The sequence below is a fragment of the Pseudophryne corroboree genome, chromosome 5 (genome assembly GCF_028390025.1).
Source record: "Pseudophryne corroboree isolate aPseCor3 chromosome 5, aPseCor3.hap2, whole genome shotgun sequence".
Lineage (NCBI taxonomy): Eukaryota > Metazoa > Chordata > Amphibia > Anura > Myobatrachidae > Pseudophryne > Pseudophryne corroboree.
This window is the reverse complement of record NC_086448.1, coordinates 332,933,457-332,958,240: the sequence shown is the minus strand read 5'-3', so window position 1 is coordinate 332,958,240 and position 24,784 is coordinate 332,933,457. Positions and strand designations below refer to the sequence as shown.

The 24,784-nt window shown below is 47.2% G+C and overlaps 1 long non-coding RNA gene across 1 annotated transcript; it reads left to right on the top strand.

Moving 5' to 3' along the window:
* The first annotated feature begins 21,073 nt into the window (after nt 1-21,073).
* Nucleotides 21,074-23,478, top strand: LOC134929038 (uncharacterized). Its single transcript, XR_010178224.1, has 3 exons — nt 21,074-21,267; nt 21,569-21,703; nt 23,257-23,478. It is a non-coding gene; the product is annotated as an uncharacterized LOC134929038 (long non-coding RNA).
* The last annotated feature ends 1,306 nt before the right edge of the window (nt 23,479-24,784 follow it).

Here is a 24,784-nt window from a genome sequence, read left to right as displayed (position 1 = left end):
ATACAGCACAGTACAGGGAGGGAGCACACACTACATACAGCACAGTACAGGGAGGAGGAGCACACACTACATACAGCACAGTACAAGGAGGGAGCACACACTACATACAGCACAGTACAGGGAGGGAGCACACACTACATACAGCATAGTACAGGGAGGGAGCACACACTACATACAGCACAGTACAGGGAGGAGGAGCACACTACATACAGCACAGTACAGGGAGGAGGAGCACACACTACATACAGCACAGTACAGGGAGGAGGAGCACACACTACATACAGCACAGTACAGGGAGGAGGAGCACACACTACATACAGCACAGTACAGGGAGGGAGCGCACACTACATACAGCACAGTACAGGGAGGGAGCGCACACTACATACAGCACAGTACAGGGAGGGAGCGCACACTACATACAGCACAGTACAGGGAGGAGGAACACACACTACATACAGCACAGTACAGGGAGTGAGCGCACACTCCATATACAGCACAGTACAAGGAGGGAGCACACACAAGTAGTGAAACACAGACACAGGGGACCAGAGCAGCAGAATCTGCCCCAGTGGCCAATCCGCCCATGATTACATACAAAGCCTCCATATTACATACATAGCCACCACATTATTACATGAATAGCACCACATTATACAAATAGCACTGCATTACACGTATAGCACCGCTTTACATGTATAGCACCACATAACACGAATAGACCAACATTACAGGTATAGCACCGAACTACACGTATAGCACCACATTATATGACTAGCACCACATTACATAGTCACCGCATTACATACATAGACACCGCATAAATAGGCCCATCATCATGGACAGACATTGGGCAGCTATAAGGCTGAAGGACGTTGCATTAGAGATTGTCCGAGGGCTGGCTGTGAGTGCTGCCTTGTCAGTTGGCATCCTGAGAACAAAGTACATCCTGCTCCTATCCAGTCCCCAAACCATACACGGTGACCGGGAACGCCCTAACCCTTACACTAACATGATAATGCAAATAATGTAATTAAAAATAACCTATCTGCCGGGTCCCCTTCAGTGCTCAGTCACCGCTCTGGCCAGTTCAGTGAGATTGCAGGAGCTGGGGTGGCAGCGGGTATAGTGATCCCGGCTCCGACCATCGCTTTGCTGCTGCTCCTGGGCTGGGCTAATTGAAGAGACCTTTGGCCGGGACCAGGGAGAGGATGCTGCTGGGCTAGTTAACTTTCTCCAGGTCCCCCAAAGGTAGAACAGCATTACAACTTTTCACGGCTAGCAGCACCTGAAAGTGCCCGCTTGCCTAACTTCCGGATTACATTCCAATGAACCACAAGTACTGAAAGCAGTGTGAGCCAGCCCAGCCTGAGTGTGAATCGGCCTGACTGAGGGGGATATGGGACCAGCCCATCGGAATCTGTCATGGTGGGCCATTCCGCCCCTGGCTACACCCTGTATATATGGGGTGCTATCAGTGACAGCTTTGATGTCCCACGGGCGGTAGGGGTGTTCTATCTTCCGCTCAGCATGTAGGACCTGGAGAAGTAATTTCTGCTAATTACTCCTTTACTACACAGATGGGGCTAAACTGTAGAAGGGGGCATTAGGCTGAATGAAGAAGCCCTGGTACATGACTGCCAGGGTGGTATGGGGTGTTTAATATGTAGGGGAGGGGTGGATAGGATAGTGGGCTTAATATTCATCATTTTCTGGTGGGAGGGCAGCTTGCTTGACTGCAGATATCTCAAGTTCCTGAAAATGGGCTAAAAGACTAGAGAGTCCCACCTTTCAGGAGGTACTGGGTACACCTTTCAGGAGAAACTGGGGACTTGGGGATCAGAGTTCAGGAGCCAGAGCAATTCACCAACGAAAATCTAAAACTGCATATTGATATTAGGCGTGTGGAGCTGGTGCAGGGACCAGCTGCTTAAAGGCTGATATCTCTGGTTCTGGGCATAGTAGAGACAAGCTGCCAGTGTCCAGTGAAAGGGAAGAGTACCAGCTTTAGGATTATACCCTCAGAAAACTCTAAGTCAGACAGAACCTGAGATATCTGGCTGGGAAGAGCAATTAACAGGCTTGGATGGGGACCATTGCTTTCAAGTCGGATATCACCGGTTCCCCAGGGCCGATTTTAAAAAATCTGGTACCCCTGGAAAGAGGAGACCCTCAGCTATCAGCCTAGGGCCCTTATACTCCTGGGGCCCTTGGGCAAGAGCCCACTGAGCCCATACGAAAAGACGGCCCTGACCGCTGGGATCCCAACAGCTGGTTACACGATCCCAACGCATGATAGAGCATATGGTACTTGCCTATTCTCCTGCAATGCCTTGGAGACTCCAGGATAGCAGGCACCAAGGTGTAGGCATACTGTATCTTCAGTAACACCTCAGTTCCACACGCTGATGCCCACTTCCCGTGTGAAGGGACCAGTCCAGGCGAGCTGATGACGCTATTCCTGCTGAATCCCATCATCATGGCCCCTTCCCCCGCTTTACAATGATGTAATCGTGACTTTATATACTGTGCCTTGATGATGCGATTCTGCTGTCATGCCCCTGCACTGCCCACATGGTTGCGCCATACCCCTCCCAACTGGCATCCAAGAACTTGGTAAATGTGATATCTGGGCCCTGCTGCTCACCAGCAAAAAAAGTATCTATTTTTTAACAATTTCATCACCCCCACATCTACTGCATACAATGGGGTCTATGTACTAAGCCTTGGAGAGAGATAAAGTGGATGGAGATAAAGTACCAGCCAATCAGCTCCTGTCATTTTTCAAACCCAGCCTATAATATGACAGTTAGCAGCTGACTGGCTGGTACTTATCTCCGTCCACTTTATCTCTCTCCTAGGCTCAGTAAATAGACTCCAGTATTTGTAACGAGCCCCAGTGCTTTAGCCTACCAAACACCCACCACCACCACCAATTTTGCAACTAAACACTGTAAAGCATGAGAGGACATGGGCTGTTATCCGATGTCTCCACTGTACAGCTGGCCACACGCAGGCCCATCCCGCCTCTGGAGCTGCGGCCCAGGATTATTCATCAATTTGACCTCACACTTGGATGGGCAAACCTGACATGGATTAGTAAAACAGCCCCATGGTGTTTCTGGAGGATCTATGGGGCCAATTCAGACCTGATAGCTCGCTAGCTGTTTTTTGCAGTCCTGCGTTCACATAGTCGCCGCCCACCGGGGAGTGTATTTTAGCTGTGCAAGTGTGCGATCGCATGTGCAGCCGAGCGGTACAAAAGATTTTGTGCAGTTTCTGAGTAGCCCAGGACTTACTCAACCGCAGCGATCACTTCAACCTGTCCGGGACCAGAATTCACGTCAGACACTTGCCCTGCAAACGCTTGGGAACGCCTGCGTTTTTTCCAACCACTCCCAGAAAACGGTCAGTTGACACCCACAAATGCCTTCTTCCTGTCAATCTCCTTGCGATTGCCCATGCAAATGGATTCTTTGCACAAACCCATCGCAGAGCAACAAACCGCTTTGTACCTGTGCCACGTGCCCGCTTTGTACCTGTGCCACGTGCCCGCTTTGTACCTGTGCCACGTGCCCGCTTTGTACCTGTGCCACGTGCCTGCACATTGCGGTGCATATGCATGCGCAGTTCTGACCTGATGGCAGCGCTGCAAAAAACACTAGCGAGCGATCAGGTCTGAATTAGGCCCTATAACACTGTGTTATGTGCACATTAAGTGGTATAAATGAAAATGTATGGAACATGAGTAATTAACATGAATTAAAAACAAATCATCCCATTATAATGAAGTCCAGTAAACATGACACGATGGGAGTTGTAGTGCACAAAGGTCCTCCTAGACAGATCCGCACATGATATTCCACCATGCACTGGGCTCAGCCACCAAGCATCCCTGGAACTTGTTATAAAATGTTGCCAAGTATGACAGTCACATTTAAAAGTAAACTCTTAGTGTATCTACTATATAAAAGCAAAAATCCGTCCTTCTGTCTTTCTATACAAATCCACAGTTTACAAGTGATGATCGTGAAATGTTACATACGAGTGTATTAAAACACAGCGGCGGCAAATAAAACAATTAGAAATCTAGAGCACCCCTAGGGGGGCAGACAGCAGCACAGAGTATATCAGGAGACAGCAGAGTATATCAGGAGACAGCATAATGCCGGAATTGCTGGAGCAATGTACTCAAAACTTGGTACACATATGCCTTACAATCTGGGAACAAACACCGTGGGAGGAAGACCCCCTAGCACCCCTAGGGGTGAGCCTAGCAGTATTTCAGCAGACAGCATAACTCTGGAGCAATTTACAGCAAACTTGGTACACATATGACTTTCACTGTGGAAACAAACACTGTGGGGGTCAGACACCCCTAGCACCCCTAGGGGTGGGACAGCAGCACAGAGTATGTCAGCAGACAACATAATTGTGGAAGGCCTGGAGCAATTTACACCAAACTTGGTACACATCTGACTTACAATCTGCAAACAAACTCTATGGAGGTTAGACACCCCTAGGGGTGGGACAGCAGCACAGAGTATGTCAGGAGACAGCATAACTCCCGAATGCCTGGACCATATTACAACAAACTTGGTTCACATATGACTTGCGAGCTGGGAACAAACACTGTAGGGGTAGGACACCCCTTAGCACCCCTTGGAGTGAGGCAGCAGCACAGAGTTTTTCAGCAGTCAGCATAACTCTGGAATGCCTTGAGCAATTTACACCAAACTTGCTACACATATGCTTACACTCTGGGAACAAACACTGTGAGGGTAACACACCACTAGCACCCCTAGGGGTGGGCTAGCAGCACACACTATATCAGGACATGCATGATATCTCAGTGATGACAGGGCTGCATGTGACAGGGCCAGTGACATGATGTGAGGAGGGGAATGGAGGCAGCAGGAAGCCACAGACTGAGAGTTGTATAGTGGGAAGAACATGGTCCATTGGGGGACCAAAAAGGGGTGCGGCCACTACACAAAGTGTATCAGGAAAGCAAGATATGCCTATATACTAGCATACCGTCCAACTGTACCTTTTTGGCCGGTACAGTGCCTTTTTTTAATGGTCTGTACCGATTTTTGGCTCTCTAAACTTCCATTGAAAGTATAGGAAAGGGGGTGTGACCACGCCCCCTTTACACGTGTCCACGCCCCTTCCCTACTACTTTGTACTGATTTTTATGTGTAAAATGTTGGAGGGTATGTACTAGATCTCCAATCAATGTAAATGAACAACCTATCATTTTAATTTACCATCCTCATCCTGTACCAAAGCATGGGTATTCAGCTATCTACAATGTTATTTATACTGTGTGTTTAATATTTCCATTTATTTTTGTAAACAGACATTGTTAAAATCCGGGGCAACGCCGGGTACTCCAGCTAGTATATACTAAATCGTCTGTCACAGTAGCAATATTCTGAGCATATTGGAAGTCTCGCAACAGAACATTTATAGATGGAGTTTAAGATCATACATGTTAACATTCAACAATATGCTATGTCGGCATGCCCTCTTATGGAGTCTATGTAAGTCATTAGCAAAACCAAATGCTCCGTCTACATACAGTACAGCGCAGGTACAAGGTCGTCATACAATAAGTGATATGCCGGCCAGACTCTTATACATAAGTTTCCTTTTGATGCTTGATCCAAATAATGCATCACTAACAATGACATTACTGTGAAGTGAAGGAGAGATGATTAGGATGGTCACCTGTAACACACATGCAATGTTTCTGTGACATAGAAAAACAATGGAAGAAATGTTATGGAGTCACCTTCATTGTTGTCCTAGTTGATAGGATAACCAGAAGAGTAGCTTTGGGTGGAGTGTCATGAGATGAAATGAAAACCAAAAAGTTATGTACCCTCCGTGTTCCGATCTCAGCAGTCCGGCTGTCGGTACAATGGTGCCACATGGTGCCACAGGGCACAGCCTCGCTCACTGTCCACTCAACCTCTTTCCAACACATCCAGCGGGTGTGAACAAGTCAAGTGGATGTCATTATCTATTCCCTGTGGATGTCACCTTGTGGGCCCGCCTTACAGTTCTATATATGCTGTTATTGAATAATACATTTCTAGTGCGCCACAAAAAAGACAACGCTTATTTCTTCTCCTCTTTATACACTCATGGGTTACACAGGTTCTGTGGCTGATTAAACCTGGTGAAATGCAGACTTGAGGTCAGCTACAGAAACTGCATAATTCGTGACTTTCCTGGTTTAATGGGATAGTATAGTTAGTATAGCTATCTCTCTCTCTCTCTCTATATATATATATATATATATACATACACACACACACACACACACACACAACGTCGTAAAATGATTAACTCAGCCTCTTAGATAAAGAGCTTTATTTCCTTGTAAAATATATGTTCTGATTTAGTCTAGAATTTCCTGTCACTTATATTTTCCCTTTACCTATACATTGAGGCACTCTGTACAACATTGCCTTATACTTCATTTTCTACACTAGCCTCATTTTTTTAAAACTAGAAACTCATGTATATCCAGTTGTAATTGATGTAGAAAATGTATATGTAAGATAGCTGTAACTCTGTAGCTTTGCTGCTGGTTACTGTGACATCACACCTAGCCTGTGACATCACTAGCCTGTGACATCACAATGCTTCTTCCTGTAACATTCTATCTACAGCTGTTGACGTTTCCAGTTTCCATGCAGGAGGACAGGTAGGAGGAGGTGAGTCCTACATAGCAGGGTATGATGGAGAGGGGTAAGGAAGACAGAGTGCAGTATAGTCAGCTAAAAGGCAAGACAAGATAGACAGAACAGGGAATACAGGTACAAGGACACATAAATAGGAGAAGCGCAGGAAGGAACGACATATTTAGGAATAAAAATGTAGCGTTACAGGAATAAAGAGGGCAGTATGGAGGATAAGCACACATACAGGGGATGCAGATAACCTGGGTCTCTATGAGGCAGGATCGTGGCTTTGGGATGAAAAAGTTAATAAAATAGATAAATGGGATATTGATAACTTTGAAAGTATCTTGTTTGGTTTAAGGAAAATTGGTTAACTGGTTGACTCATGGGCATTTTATTGTACTTAAACTAGTACTATGCTCAATGATAGTGTTTTGTGTTTTTAGATTATCTGGCAAAGAGATTTGCAGAGTGTCGGGTGACCGGCAAAGAGATCTGCAAAGTGTCAGTTGAAGACGACGAGAGGGGTCGCAGACGTAGCAACGACTGGAGTATAACATGAAGGAGGTAAGTTACCATACTCTCTCTGCACATGTTACATCTGCCCCACCTGCAGTGCACATGGTATTGTCCATTAGAGAACAAATTTGCTGCTGCAATCAGGTCTGAATTAGGCCCAGTGTATGATACTAACATGGTCCTAGCACTAGGGAAGACCTGGAGCAGATAACTTGGGTCTCTATGAGAAAGGATCTTGCGTCTTGGGTAAAAAGTCAATAAAATAGATAAATTGCAAATGAATAAAATTGAAAGTATGTAACAAAATGTAGTAGTATAATTATACAAAGGAAATTCTGGTTTTATTTAGATCATCATTTGGCAAAGTTCTGGCAAAGAGATTTGCAGAGTGTCGGGTGACCGGCAAAGAGATCTGCAAAGTGTCAGTTGAAGACGACAGGAGGGGTCGCAGAGGAATTAGTGACTGGAGAATAGCATGCAGGAGGTAAGTTACCATACTTGTGTAATTGTGTGTGTGGTGGGGGGTATTGAGAACACAGTACAAAACATAGGGTCTATGATGGGGGAGAACGGACAATACAAAACATGCAGAAGGGGGCAATTTGGTATAGCACATACAGATGGTGTGGGGGCACAATACAAAAACATAGAAATTGTGGCGTACTTTATAGGACATATAGAGGAAGGACATACACTTTTGGGGGTTGCGAGATGTAGAACATACTGTAATACAGAAAAACAGGAAGGGTGGGGAGAGCATGATACAGAACATACAGATCGGGGGACGAACAATACAGATTGGGGGAGATAGTGAAATGGCTGACATTTACAGTATATCAATGAACGGGGGGCAGGTGTACAAAGCCTGGTAGAGTGATAAAGTGGAGAGAGGTAAACTAACAACCAATCAGCTTCTAGTTGTCATTTTTCAAACACAGCCGGTAACATGGCAGTTAGGAGCTGATTGGCTGGTACTTTACCTCTCTCCACCTTATCACTTTGCAGGGCTTAATACATCTTCTTCATAGAATATACAAATGATGAAATGGTACAGAATGGTATAAATGATGTGAGTTGGAGCTGTAACAAGTGACTGTTTCCCTATGTTTACATATTATAAAGGTGACATAGTCCTTTCCCTAGAGTCCTTCTCCTTACCGCTCAGGGGGCCTGATTCAGGTGTGGACGCAGAGCTGCTGTTGCACCAAGTGGCTGAATGCTTTTTCACTGTGCATGCATGTAAGCTGCACTGCGCACAATATGAAATCAAGCTCACATAGAGGATCTCATCGCAAAGTGATTGACAGGAAGTCAGCGTTTGAGGTGGTAACTGGGGTGGCTAACTGTATACAGGCATGTCAGGTCCGTTCAAACGCCGTTCCATGTGCGTGCATAAATTACCCATTGTGACCTGTGTTGCTGCTGGAGAGCCCCCTGTGTCTAGGAGACTTGCTCAGCCTACGACTACTCAGACTCACAATGCAATTGTGAGCGGCAAGATTGCAGCAGCGATCGCTTCAACAACCACAACTGAATCAGGCCCACAATTACACCATTATATTTTACTATTTTATTACATTTAACAACTAAGGGGTCAGCTTAATTAGGTTCCTAGTTTGTCTTACAACAGCCGCACTTTCCGGTAGCCCCATAGGCTGTATCTGGCCACGAAGGGTGTGAGTTTGGATGCTGTTGAAACATCACAGGAATGGTAGCTCGTACCTAATTGGATTGACCCCTAAATATTAGCAATATATAGTTTTTATTATTTACTGGTCAAATTTCTTTTCTGAAGGTACCCACTAATTACTATAAGAGAGAACTTATTCCCTCCAATGTGTGTATTGTATAAAAACAATGGGCCCTTTGGGATAATTGTCCTTATTTTAGGTATTTTCCATGTCCTCAGTAGTTAGAGTAACATATTTACATAGAGAGATTTTTCTCTCTACACAACCACACCACTGTTTGCAGGTTGTCTCTCTGCTTGATCATCCACTAACAATGATTTTTCATCTCTTCCTCTTCGTCTACACGCAGTGGGTGATCCCTGAGAAGCTGCCCTGGGAGGAGAGCTGCGGACACATGCTCCAAATGTTGGGACATATGCATTACCTATTAGGAGATGCGGTAAAGATGCAGGCTGTTGGGTTTACAGCAGTCAGAATACTGACACTGGGATCCCGACACTCTTCAGAAGCCCGCTGTTGGAACTCCAAATGGGCAAGGATACCAACGCCCGTATCCCCACGATCGTAGGTTTAGGACTGGGCAAGGGGGGTTAGGTTTAGGCATCAAGCACGGGGGGGAGGGGGTGGTTAGGCTGTGTGGGAGGGAAGATTAGGTTTAGCCGTCAGGCGAGGGTGGGTTTGGCACCCCCGGGGGTGGTTAGGCAGCGGGGTAGGGAGGGTTAGGTTTAGGCATCAGGAGGCGGGGTTAGGTTTAGGTGTCAGGCGCTGGGTTAGGTTTAGGCTGCGTGTGGGGGGAGGTTAGCATTAGGCTGTGGGTAGGGTGGGTTAGGGTTAGGCATCCCCGGGAGTGGTTAGGCTTCAAGGGAGGGAGGGTTAGGTTTAGGCAGCAGGGATGGTGGCGGTGGGGGGGAGGGGGGGGGGTGGTTATGCTGCAGGAGATGGAGGGTTAGGTTTAGGCAGCAAGGATGGAGGTTAGGGTTAGGCACAAAGGGGGAGGTTAGGGTTAGACTGTAAACAGGTAGGGTTAGGGGGGCGGGGAGTGGGAGAGGGTTAGGTATCAGGCGGAGGGGTTAGGGTTAGGCTGTGGGTGGGGGGAGGATAGAGTTAGGCTGCGGGTAGGGTGGGTTAGGGTTAAGGACCCCCGGGGGTAGTTAGGCTGCAGGGGAGGGAGGGTTAGGTTTAGCATCAGGTGGGGAGATTAGGTTTAGGCGTCAGGCGGGGGTTAGGTTTAGGCTGTGGGTGAGGGGAGGTTAGGGTTAGGCAGCGGGTAGGGTAGTTTAGGGTTAGGCACCCCCAGGGGTGTTTAGACTGCGGGGAAGGGAGGGTTAGGTTTAGGCATCAGGTGGGGGGGTTAGGTTTAGGCTGTGGGTGGGGGGAGGATAGGGTTAGGCTGTGTGTGGGGATAAGTTAGGGTTAGGCTGTGGGTAGGGTTGGATAGGCACCCCCGGGAGTGGTTAGGCTGCGGGAAGGGAGGGTTAGGTTTAGGCAGCAGGAACGGAGGTTAGGATTAAGCACCTCCGCGGAAGGGTTAAGCACAAAGGGGGGAGGTTAGGGTTAGATTGCAGACAGACAGGGTTAGGGGGGTGAGGAGAGGGGAGTACATTCCTTACTCGCCCCTGTCAGTCTTTTCTGTACTGTCATCCCGGCATCGGTATGACAACCACCAGGATCCCATGCGCTGGGATAGCATACTGACCCCTCTATTAGTACACCTCTTATTGCCCAGAGGGAAGGGCGATCCTGAGGCCATGGTTCCCCAGAGGTTTCCCCCCAAGGGGGTTTTTCCTCTCCTGAGTGCTGAAGGATGACTCTTCATGAGTCCAGAGGTGTAGCTTTTATGCCATAATGAGTACCAATCTCATGCCCGTCCCTGCAATGTATAAGAAGTAAAATAATTGCTAATGCGATCACTTTACTTCTGGGTTTAGACCCTGGCTGCGCTAGTTCACATGTGCAATCGTCAGACTGCGTATGTGAGAGCAGACAGTAATGCAGAGGGATCCTAAGGATCCTTCTCCTGGGAATTATGGCATAATGTAGCCCACAGGCTACAAAAGCCATTTAGAAATGGCATTAGCTGCCGGGCCAAGCTCAGAAATGCTTTGCATTCTGGAGCTTGGTGAGTTTCACAGTTTACCATCTGCCGTAGATGTTGGCTGCTTTTGTGTTCAAAATAGGAGGAACGCAATAGATATCGCAAATATCCATTGCAGTCCCCAATACATACATTCAGGGGCTGGTTAATATTTGTGGGCAGCCCCCAAAACCGACTATTTTTGGAGATGTCTCACAAATATTATTTATTAAATATTCCACTTAATAAACTTTTTATATTTTAACATAAACTAAAAAATGTTTTCTGTATTCATTGACTGAGTCTCCCGTCTTTACTGAATGCTAATTTCACAGGGTCCGCAAATTATTACTGATATGACTGTTACTCTACTGTCCTGCTGGTGCTCCTGGCCTGCTGTATAGCAGCCAGACACATATTTTATATACAGCACTCTTGGGGAGATGTATCAAGCCTTGGAGAGAGATAAAGTGCAGATGTCCAAACCACCCAATCATCTTCTGTCACTTATCTAGCACAGTACATGAAATGATACATGTAGTTAGAAGCTTCATTTGATTTGGGCAAATACACAACTTTATCTCTCTCCACGGCTTGATACATCTCCCGGAAAATATCATGTCTTCCTTTCACTTAATTAACACGTTAAATTAATTATTTGTCTTGAAAACAGGGTAAGAAATTCACAGTGTAAGATAATGTTATAAAGGTTTGTCAATACCTCCTGGTACATTTACATTGATTTATCATTCACATTTTTTCCATGCCAGACAGGGGCGGATTGGGAACGTAAAGTGGCCCTGGAAATATATGAAAAGTGGCCTCATGTAGGTTGGAGTAAGTCAGCTATAAGCGGGGCCCAACACAAATTGGGTTTAAGCAAATTGTTAGTATTACCCACAGTGGTAGTAAGCAAGGCTAATGCAGCATGGTAGGCAGTCACAGCACCAGCAGTAGGATCGTGTCACAGGAGGTGGAGATCACACCAGTGGGTGAGGCATTGTACTGGTAGGCAGTCACATCACCTGCAGGAGAATCATGTCACAGGAGGTGGAGATCACATCAGTAGGTGAGGCATTGTACTGGTAGGCAGTCACATCAACTGCAGGAGAATCATGTCACAGGAGGTGGAGATCACACCAGTAGCTGAGGCATTGTACTGGTAGGCAGTCACAGCACCAGCAGGAGGATCTTGTCACAGGAGGAGGAGATCACACCAGTAGCTGAGGCATTGTACTGGTAGGCAGTCACATCACTAGCAGGAGGATCGTGTCACAGGAGGTGGAGATCACACCAGTAGATGAGGCATTGCACTGGTCGGCAGTCACAGCACCAGCAGGACGATCTTGTCACAGGAGGTGGAGATCACACCAGTAGGTGGGGCATTACACTGGTAGGCAGTCACAGCAGGAGGAACATGTCACAGGAGGTGGAGATCACACCAGTAGGCGAGGCATTGCACTGGTAGGCAGTCACAGTACCTACGGTAGCTATACCCCTATATATAACACATATAACTGTGACAGGGAAGGTGGCCTCTCTCAGCTCTGGGCCCCATAGTAACTTCCAGGGGCGGATTGGGATCGAACACCAGCCCGGGAAATTTATGGAAGCAGCCCTAATGGGAACGGAGTCTATTGAGGGGGAGGGGCCTGTCAAGAGGGCGAGTCACTCCTCAGAGGTCCTGATTCTGAGATAGACACAGTTGTTGCCTCCTTTGCTTTACGTTATGCTAATGTTTACCTGTTACTGTGGCCCTCATTCCGAGTTGATCGCTCGCTAGCTACTTTTAGCAGCCGTGCAAATGCATTGTCGCCACCCACGGGGGAGTGTATTTTCAGTTTGCAAGTGTGCGATCGCATTTGCAGCCGAGCGCCACGAACACATTTTGGCCCTCATTCCGAGTTGATCGCTCGTTATTTTTCATCGCATCGCAGTGAAATTTCGCTTAGAGCGCATGCGCAATAGTCGCACTGCGACTGCGCCAAGTAACTTTGCTATGAAGATAGGATTTTTACTCACGGCTTTTTCTTCGCTCCGGCGATCGTAGTGTGATTGACAGGAAATGGGTGTTACTGGGCGGAAACACGGCGTTTTAGGGGCGTGTGGATGAAAACGCTACCGTTTCCGGAAAAAACGCAGGAGTGGCCGGAGAAACGGGGGAGTGTCTGAGCGAACGCTGGGTGTGTTTCTGACGTCAATCCAGGAACGACAAGCACTGAACTGATCGCACAGGCAGAGTAAGTGTGGAGCTACTCTAAAACTGCTAAGTAGTTTTTGATCGCAATAATGCGAATACATCGGTCGCAATTTTAGGATGCTAAGATACACTCCCAGTAGGCGTAGGCTTAGCGTGTGTAACTCTGCTAAATTCGCCTTGCGACCGATCAACTCGGAATGAGGGCCTTTGTGTATAACAAGACCAGCCCTGTAGTTACTTATCCTGTGCAATGATTCTAGCGACGGAGATCCCGGAATTGCCGTCAGATACCCACCCTGCAAATGCCTAGACATGCCTGCGTTTTCCTAAACACCCCCAGAAAACGGTCAGTTGCCACCCACAAACGCCGTCTTCCTGTCAATCTCCTTGGGATCGGCTGTGCAAATGGATTAGTCGCTAAAAGCATTGCACAACAACGATTTTCTTTGTAACCGTACGACGCACGTGCGCATTGCAGCGCATGCGCAGTTTTGCCATTTTTTTTACCTGATCACAGCGCTGCGAAAATCGGCAGAGAACGATCAACTTGGAATGACCCCCTTTATGCATATGCTGCTACAATACCCTTCCCTGATGCACATCTGTACGTCTGAATATACAAGGACTGATATGCCCACTTCCAGTGTCTACTGACACTGCAGTCATGCCTTTCATCTACTTCTTATTTTATTGATTTTTCATTCTACACACCCCTTTTTTTAACCTTATATGTTTCAAAGTACAGGGAGGAGGAGCACACACTACATACAGCACAGTACAGGGAGGAGGAACACACACTACATACATCACAGTACAGGGAGAAGGAGCACACACTACATACAGCACAGTACAGGGAGGGGAAACACACTACATACAGCACAGTACAGGGAGGAGGAGCACACTACATACAGCACAGTACAGGGAGGGAGCACACACTACATACAGCACAGTACAGGGAGGGAGCACACACTCATACAGCACAGTACAAGGAGGGAGCACACACTACATACAGCACAGTACAGGGAGGGAGCACACACTACATACAGCACAGTACAGGGAGGGAGCGCACACTACATACAGCACAGTACAGGGAGGGAGCGCACACTACATACAGCACAGTACAGTGAGGAGGAACACACACTACATACAGCACAGTACAGGGAGGGAGCGCACACTCCATATACAGCACAGTACAAGGAGGGAGCACACACAAGTAGTGAAACACAGACACAGGGGACCAGAGCAGCAGAATCTGCCCCAGTGGCCAATCCGCCCATGATTACATACAAAGCCTCCATATTACATACATAGCCACCACATTATTACATGAATAGCACCACATTATACAAAAAGCACTGCATTACGTATAGCACCGCTTTACATGTATAGCACCACATAACACGAATAGACCAACATTACAGGTATAGCACCGAACTACACGTATAGCGCCACATTATATGACTAGCACCACATTACATAGTCACCGCATTACATACATAGACACCGCATAAATAGGCCCATCATCATGGACAGATATTGGGCAGCTATAAGGCTGAAGGACGTTGCATTAGAGATTGTCCGAGGGCTGACTGTGAGTGCTGCCTTGTCAGTTGGCATCCTGAGAACAAAGTACATCCTGCTCCTATCCAGTCCCCAAACCATACACGGTGACCGGGAACGCCCTAACCCTTACACTAACATGATAATGCAAATAATGTAATTAAAAAAAACCTATCTGCCGGGTCCCCTTCAGTGCTCAGTCACCGCTCTGGCCAGTTCAGTGAGATTGCAGGAGCTGGGGTGGCAGCGGGTATAGTGATCCCGGCTCCGACCATCGCTTTGCTGCTGCTCCTGGGCTGAGCTAATTGAAGAGACCTTTGGCCGGGACCAGGGAGAGGATGCTGCTGGGCTAGTTAACTTTCTCCAGGTCCCCCAAAGGTAGAACAGCATTACAACTTTTCACGGCTAGCAGCACCTGAAAGTGCCCGCTTGCCTAACTTCCGGATTACATTCCAATGAACCACAAGTACTGAAAGCAGTGTGAGCCAGCCCAGCCTGAGTGTGAATCGGCCTGACTGAGGGGGATATGGGACCAGCCCATCGGAATCTGTCATGGTGGGCCATTCCGCCCCTGGCTACACCCTGTATATAACATATGTAACTGTGACAGGGAAGGTGGCCCCTCTCAGCTCTGGGCCCCATAGTAGCTGCACTCCCTGCACCTATGGTATCTGGATGCTGACCGCTGGCAGGGCCGTCTTAACAGCAGTGTAGGCCCCTGGGCACAGCAATGCACTGGGCCCCCTACCCATCCTCCAGCGGTAGGGGTGGGGGGTGCTATCAGTGACAGCTTTGATGTCCCACGGGCGGTAGGGGTGTTCTATCTTCCGCTCAGCATGTAGGACCTGGAGAAGTAATTTCTGCTAATTACTCCTTTACTACACAGATGGGGCTAAACTGTAGAAGGGGGCATTAGGCTGAATGAAGAAGCCCTGGTACATGACTGCCAGGGTGGTATGGGGTGTTTAATATGTAGGGGAGGGGTGGATAGGGTAGTGGGCTTAATATTCATAATTTTCTGGTGGGAGGGCAGCTTGCTTGACTGCAGATATCTCAAGTTCCTGAAAATGGGCTAAAAGACTAGAGAGTCCCACCTTTCAGGAGGTACTGGGTACACCTTTCAGGAGAAACTGGGGACTTGGGGATCAGAGTTCAGGAGCCAGAGCAATTCACCAATGAAAATCTAAAACTGCATATTAGGCGTGTGGAGCTGGTGCAGGGACCAGCTGCTTAAAGGCTGATATCTCTGGTTCTGGGCATAGTAGAGACAAGCTGCCAGTGTCCAGTGAAAGGGAAGAGTACCAGCTTTAGGATTATACCCTCAGAAAAACTCTAAGTCAGACAGAACCTGAGATATCTGGCTGGGAAGAGCAATTAACAGGCTTGGATGGGGACCATTGCTTTCAAGTCGGATATCACCGGTTCCCCAGGGCCGATTTTAAAAAATCTGGTACCCCTGGAAAGAGGAGACCCTCAGCTATCAGCCTAGGGCCCTTATACTCCTGGGGCCCTTGGGCAAGAGCCCACTGAGCCCATACGAAAAGACGGCCCTGACCGCTGGGATCCCAACAGCTGGTTACACGATCCCAACGCATGATAGAGCATATGGTACTTGCCTATTCTCCTGCAATGTCTTGGAGACTCCAGGATAGCAGGCACCAAGGTGTAGGCATACTGTATCTTCAGTAACACCTCAGTTCCACACGCTGATGCCCACTTCCCGTGTGAAGGGACCAGTCCAGGCGAGCTGATGACGCTATTCCTGCTGAATCCCATCATCATGGCCCCTTCCCCCGCTTTACAATGATGTAATCGTGACTTTATATACTGTGCCTTGATGATGCGATTCTGCTGTCATGCCCCTGCACTGCCCACATGGTTGCGCCATACCCCTCCCAACTGGCATCCAAGAACTTGGTAAATGTGATATCTGGGCCCTGCTGCTCACCAGCAAAAAAAGTATCTATTTTTTAACCATTTCATCACCCCCACATCTACTGCATACAATGGGGTCTATGTACTAAGCCTTGGAGAGAGATAAAGTGGATGGAGATAAAGTACCAGCCAATCAGCTCCTGTCATTTTTCAAACCCAGCCTATAATATGACAGTTAGCAGCTGACTGGCTGGTACTTATCTCCGTCCACTTTATCTCTCTCCTAGGCTTAGTAAATAGACTCCAGTATTTGTAACGAGCCCCAGTGCTTTAGCCTACCAAACACCCACCACCACCACCAATTTTGCAACTAAACACTGTAAAGCATGAGAGGACATGGGCTGTTATCCGATGTCTCCACTGTACAGCTGGCCATGCGCAGGCCCATCCCGCCTCTGGAGCTGCGGCCCAGGATTATTCATCAATTTGACCTCACACTTGGATGGCCAAACCTGCCATGGACCAGTAAAACAGCCCCATGGTGTTTCTGGAGGATCTATGGGGCCAATTCAGACCTGATCACTCGCTAGCTGTTTTTTGCAGTCCTGCGTTCACTTAGTCGCCGCCCACCAGGGAGTGTATTTTAGCTGTGCAAGTGTGCGATCGCATGTGCAGCCGAGCGGTACAAAAGATTTTGTGCAGTTTCTGAGTAGCCCAGGACTTACTCAGCCGCAGCGATCACTTCAACCTGTCCGGGACCAGAATTCACGTCAGACACTTGCCCTGCAAACGCTTGGGAACGCCTGCGTTTTTTCCAACCACTCCCAGAAAACGGTCAGTTGACACCCACAAATGCCTTCTTCCTGTCAATCTCCTTGCGATTGCCCATGCAAATGGATTCTTTGCACAAACCCATCGCAGAGCAACAAACCGCTTTGTACCTGTGCCACGTGCCCGCTTTGTACCTGTGCCACGTGCCCGCTTTGTACCTGTGCCACGTGCCCGCTTTGTACCTGTGCCACGTGCCTGCACATTGCGGTGCATATGCATGCGCAGTTCTGACCTGATGGCAGCGCTGCAAAAAACACTAGCGAGCGATCAGGTCTGAATTAGGCCCTATAACACTGTGTTATGTGCACATTAAGTGGTATAAATGAAAATGTATGGAACATGAGTAATTAACATGAATTAAAAACAAATCATCCCATCATAATGAAGTCCAGTAAACATGACACGATGGGAGTTGTAGTGCACAAAGGTCCTCCTAGACAGATCCGCACATGATATTCCACCATGCACTGGGCTCAGCCACCAAGCATCCCTGGAACTTGTTATAAAATGTTGCCAAGTATGACAGTCACATTTAAAAGTAAACTCTTAGTGTATCTACTATATAAAAGCAAAAATCCGTCCTTCTGTCTTTCTATACAAATCCACAGTTTACAAGTGATGATCGTGAAATGTTACATACGAGTGTATTAAAACACAGCGGCGGCAAATAAAACAATTAGAAATCTAGAGCACCCCTAGGGGGGCAGACAGCAGCACAGAGTATATCAGGAGACAGCATAATGCCGGAATTGCTGGAGCAATGTACTCAAAACTTGGTACACATATGCCTTACAATCTGGGAACAAACACCGTGGGAGGAAGACCCCCTAGCACCCCTAGGGGTGAGCCTAGCAGTATTTCAGCAGACAGCATAACTCTGGAGCAATTTACAGCAAACTTGGTACACATATGACTTTCACTGTGGAAACAAACACTGTGGGGGTCAGACACCCCTAGCACCCCTAGGGGTGGGACAGCAGCACAGAGTATGTCAGCAGACAACATAATTGTGGAAGGCCTGGAGCAATTTACACCAAACTTGGTACACATCTGACTTACAATCTGCAAACAAACTCTATGGAGGTTAGACACCCCTAGGGGTGGGACAGCAGCACAGAGTATGTCAGGAGACAGCATAACTCCCGAATGCCTGGACCATATTACAACAAGCTTGGTTCACATATGACTTGCGAGCTGGGAACAAACACTGTAGGGGTAGGACACCCCTTAGCACCCCTTGGAGTGAGGCAGCAGCACAGAGTTTTTCAGCAGTCAGCATAACTCTGGAATGCCTTGAGCAATTTACACCAAACTTGCTACACATATGCTTACACTCTGGGAACAAACACTGTGAGGGTAACACACCACTAGCACCCCTAGGGGTGGGCTAGCAGCACACACTATATCAGGACATGCATGATAACTCAGTGATGACAGGGCTGCATGTGACAGGGCCAGTGACATGATGTGAGCAGGGGAATGGAGGCAGCAGGAAGCCACAGACTGAGAGTTGTATAGTGGGAAGAACAGGGTCCCTTGGGGGACCAAAAAGGGGTGCAGCCACTACACAAAGTGTATCAGGGAAGCAAGATATGCCTATATGCTAGCATACCGTCCAACTGTACCTTTTTGGCAGGTACAGTGCCTTTTTTTAATGGTCTGTACCGATTTTTAACTCTCTAAACTTCCATTGAAAGTATAGGAAAAGGGATGTGACCACGCCCCCTTTACACATGGCCACGCCCCTTCCCTACTTTGTACCGATTTTTATGTGTAAAATATTGGAGGGTATGTACTAGATCTCCAATCAACGTAAATGAACAACCTATCATTTTAATTTACCATCCTCATCCTGTACCAAAGCATGGGTATTCAGCTATCTACAATGTTATTTATACTGTGTGTTTAATATTTCCATTTATTTTTGTAAACAGACATTGTTAAAATCTGGGGCAACGCCGGGTACTCCAGCTAGTATATACTAAATCGTCTGTCACAGTAGCAATATTCTGAGCATATTGGAAGTCTCGCAACAGAACATTTATAGATGGAGTTTAAGATCATACATGTTAACATTCAACAATATGCTATCTCGGCATGCCCTCTTATGGAGTCTATGTAAGTCATTAGCAAAACCAAATGCTCCGTCTACATGCAGTACAGCGCAGACACAAGGTCGTCATGCAATTAGTGATATGCCGGCCAGACTCTTATACATAAGTTTCCTTTTGATGCTTGATCCAAATAATGTATCACTAACAATGACATTACTGTGAAGTGAAGGAGAGATGATTAGGATGGTCACCTGTAACACACATGCAATGTTTCTGTGACATGGAAAAACAATGGAAGAAATGTTATGGAGTCACCTTCATTGTTGTCCTAGTTGATAGGATAACCAGAAGAGTAGCTTTGGGTGGAGTGTCATGAGATGAAATGAAAACCAAAAAGTTATGTACCCTCCGTGTTCCGATCTCAGCAGTCCGGCTGTCGGTACAATGGTGCCACATGGTGCCACAGGGCACAGCCTCGCTCACTGTCCACTCAACCTCTTTCCAACACATCCAGCGGGTGTGAACAAGTCAAGTGGATGTCATTATCTATTCCCTGTGGATGTCACCTTGTGGGCCCGCCTTACAGTTCTATATATGCTGTTATTGAATAATACATTTCTAGTGCGCCACAAAAAAGACAACGCTTATTTCTTCTCCTTTTTATACACTCATGGGTTACACAGGTTCTGTGGCTGATTAAACCTGGTGAAATGCAGACTTGAGGTCAGCTACAGAAACTGCATAATTCGTGAGTTTCCTGGTTTAATGGGATAGTATAGTTAGTATAGCTATCTCTCTCTCTCTCTCTCTCTCTCTCTATATATATATATATATATATATATACACACACAACGTAAAATGATTAACTCAGCCTCTTAGATAAAGAGCTTTATTTCCTTGTAAAATATATGTTCTGATTTAGTCTAGAATTTCCTGTCACTTATATTTTCCCTTTACCTATACATTGAGGCACTCTGTACAAGATTGCCTTATACTTCATTTTCTACACTAGCCTCATTTTTTTAAAACTAGAAACTCATGTATAGCCAGTTGTAATTGATGTAGAAAATGTATATGTAAGATAGCTGTAACTCTGTAGCTTTGCTGCTGGTTACTGTGACATCACACCTAGCCTGTGACATCACTAGCCCGTGACATCACAATGCTTCTTCCTGTAACATTCTATCTACAGCTGCTGACGTTTCCAGTTTCTATGCAGGAAGACAGGTAGGAGGAGGTGAGTCCTACATAGCAGGGTATGATGGAGAGGGGTAAGGAAGACAGAGTGCAGTATAGTCAGCTGAAAGGCAAGACAAGATAGACAGAACAGGGAATACAGGTACAAGGACACATAAATAGGAGAAGCGCAGGAAGGAACAACATATTTAGGAATAAAAATGTAGCGTTACAGGAATAAAGAGGGCAGTATGGAGGAGAAGCACACATACAGGGGATGCAGATAACCTGGGTCTCTATGAGGCAGGATCGTGGCTTTGGGATGAAAAAGATAATAAAATAGATAAATGGGATATTGATAACTTTGAAAGTATCTTGTTTGGTTTAAGGAATATTGGGAAACTGGTTGACTCATGGGCATTTTATTGTACTTAAACTAGTACTATGCTCAATGATAGTCTTTTGTGTTTTTAGATTATCTGGCAAAGAGATTTGCAGAGTGTCGGGTGACCGGCAAAGAGATCTGCAAAGTGTCAGTTGAAGACGACGAGAGGGGTCGCAGACGTAGCAACGACTGGTGTATAACATGAAGGAGGTAAGTTACCATACTCTCTCTGCACATGTTACATCTGCCCCACCTGCAGTGCACATGATATTGTCCATTAGAGAACAAATTTGCTGCTGCAATCAGGTCTGAATTAGGCCCAGTGTATGATATTAACATGGTCCTAGCACTAGGGAAGACCTGGAGCAGATAACTTGGGTCTCTATGAGAAAGGATCTTGCGTCTTGGGTAAAAAGTCAATAAAATAGATAAATTGCAAATGAATAAAATTGAAAGTATGTAACAAAATGTAGTAGTATAATTATACAAAGGAAATTCTGGTTTTATTTAGATCATCATTTGGCAAAGTTCTGGCAAAGAGATTTGCAGAGTGTCGGGTGACCGGCAAAGAGATCTGCAAAGTGTCAGTTGAAGACGACAGGAGGGGTCGCAGAGGAATTAGTGACTGGAGAATAGCATGCAGGAGGTAAGTTACCATACTTGTGTAATTGTGTGTGTGGTGGGGGGTATTGAGAACACAGTACAAAACATAGGGTCTATGATGGGGGAGAACGGACAATACAAAACATGCAGAAGGGGGCAATTTGGTATAGCACATACAGATGGTGTGGGGGCACAATACAAAAACATAGAAATTGTGGCGTACTCTATAGGACATATAGAGGAAGGACATACACTTTTGGGGGTTGCGAGATGTAGAACATACTGTAATACAGAAAAACAGGAAGGGTGGGGAGAGCATGATACAGAACATACAGATCGGGGGACGAACAATACAGATTGGGGGAGATAGTGAAATGGCTGACATTTACAGTATATCAATGAACTGGGGGCAGGTGTACAAAGCCTGTTAGAGTGATAAAGTGGAGAGAGGTAAACTAACAACCAATCAGCTTCTAGTTGTCATTTTTCATACACAGCCGGTAACATGGCAGTTAGGAGCTGATTGGCTGGTACTTTACCTCTCTCCACCTTATCACTTTGCAGGGCTTAATACATCTTCTTCATAGAATATACAAATTATGAAATGGTACAGAATGGTATAAATGATGTGAGTTGGAGCTGTAACAAGTGACTGTTTCCCTATGTTTACATATTATAAAGGTGACATAGTCCTTTCCCTAGAGTCCTTCTCCTTACCGCTCAGGGGGCCTGATTCAGATGCGGACGCAGAGCTGCTGTTGCACCAAGTGGATGAATGCTTTTTCACTGTGCATGCGTGTAAGCTGCACTGCGCACAAAATGAATTCAAGCTCACATAGAGGATCCCATCGCAAAGTGATTGACAGGAAGTCAGCGTTTCAGGTGGTAACTGGGGTGGCTAACTGTATACAGGCATGTCAGGTCCGTTCAAACGCCGTTCCATGTGCGTGCATAAATTACCCATTGTGACCTGTGTTGCTGCTGGAGAGCCCCCTGTGTCTAGGAGACTTGCTCAGCCTACGACTGCTCAGACTCACAATGCAATTGTGAATGGCAAGATTGCAGCAGCGATCGCTTCAACAACCACAACTGAATCAGGCCCACAATTACACCATTATATTTTACTATTTTATCACATTGAACAACTAAGGGGCCAGTTTAATTAGGTGCGAGTTTGTCTTACAACAGCCGCACTTTCCAGTAGCCCCATAGGCTGAATCTGGCCACGGAGGGTGAGTTTGGATGCTGTTGAAACATCACAGGAATGGTAGCTCGTACCTAATTGGATTGACCCCTAAATATTAGCAATATATAGTTTTTATTATTTACTGGTCAAATTTCTTTTCTGAAGGTACCCACTAATTACTATAAGAGAGAACTTATTCCCTTCAATGTGTGTATTGTATAAAAACAATTGGCCCTTTGGGATAATTGTCCTTATTTTAGGTATTTTCCATGTCCTCAGTAGGTAGAGTAACATATTTACATAGAGAGATTTTTCTCTCTACACAACCACACCACTGTTTGCAGGTTGTCTCTCTGCTTGATCATCCACTAACAATGATTTTTCATCTCTTCCTCTTCGTCCACACGCAGTGGGTGATCCCTGAGAAGCTGCCCTGGGAGGAGAGCTGCGGACACATGCTCCAAATGTTGGGACATATGCATTACCTATTAGGAGATGCGGTAAAGATGCAGGCTGTTGGGTTTACAGCAGTCAGAATACTGACACTGGGATCCCGACACTCTTCAGAAGCCCGCTGTTGGAACTCCAAATGGGCAAGTATACCAACGCCCGTATCCCCACGATCGTAGGTTTAGGACTGGGCAAGGGGGGTTAGGTTTAGGCATCAATCACGGGGGGGAGGGGGTGGTTAGGCTGTGTGGGAGGGAAGATTAGGTTTAGCCGTCAGGCGAGGGTGGGTTTGGCACCCCCGGGGGTGGTTAGGCAGCGGGGTAGGGAGGGTTAGGTTTAGGCATCAGGAGGCGGGGTTAGGTTTAGGTGTCAGGCGCTGGGTTAGGTTTAGGCTGCGTGTGGGGGGAGGTTAGCATTAGGCTGTGGGTAGGGTGGGTTAGGGTTAGGCATCCCCGGGAGTGGTTAGGCTTCAAGGGAGGGAGGGTTAGGTTTAGGCAGCAGGGATGGTGGCGGTGTGGGGGGGGGGTGGTGGTTATGCTGCAGGAGATGGAGGGTTAGGTTTAGGCAGCAAGGATGGAGGTTAGGGTTAGGCACAAAGGGGGAGGTTAGGGTTAGACTGTAAACAGGTAGGGTTAGGGGGGCGGGGAGTGGGAGAGGGTTAGGTATCAGGCGGAGGGGTTAGGGTTAGGCTGTGGGTGGGGGGAGGATAGAGTTAGGCTGCGGGTAGGGTGGGTTAGGGTTAAGGACCCCCGGGGGTAGTAAGGCTGCTGGGGAGGGAGGGTTAGGTTTAGCATCAGGTGGGGAGATTAGGTTTAGGCGTCAGGCGGGGGTTAGGTTTAGGCAGTGGGTGAGGGGAGGTTAGGGTTAGGCAGCGGGTGGGGTAGTTTAGGGTTAGGCACCCCCAGGGGTGTTTAGGCTGCGGGGAAGGGAGGGTTAGGTGTAGGCATCAGGTGGGGGGGTTAGGTTTAGGCTGCGGGTGGGGGGAGGATAGGGTTAGGCTGTGTGTGGGGATAAGTTAGGGTTAGGCTGTGGGTAGGGTTGGATAGGCACCCCCGGGAGTGGTTAGGCTGCGGGAAGGGAGGGTTAGGTTTAGGCAGCAGGAACGGAGGTTAGGATTAGGCACCTCCGCGGAAGTGTTAAGCACAAAGGGGGGAGGTTAGGGTTAGATTGCAGACAGACAGGGTTAGGGGGGTGAGGAGAGGGGAGTACATTCCTTACTCGCCCCTGTCAGTCTTTTCTGTACTGTCATCCCGGCATCGGTATGACAACCACCAGGATCCCATGCGCTGGGATAGCATACTGACCCCTCTATTAGTACACCTCTTAATGCCCAGAGGGAAGGGCGATCCTGAGGCCATGGTTCCCCAGAGGTTTCCCCCCAAGGGGGTTTTTCCTCTCCTGAGTGCTGAAGGATGACTCTTCATGAGTCCAGAGGTGTAGCTTTTATGCCATAATGAGTACCAATCTCATGCCCGTCCCTGCAATGTA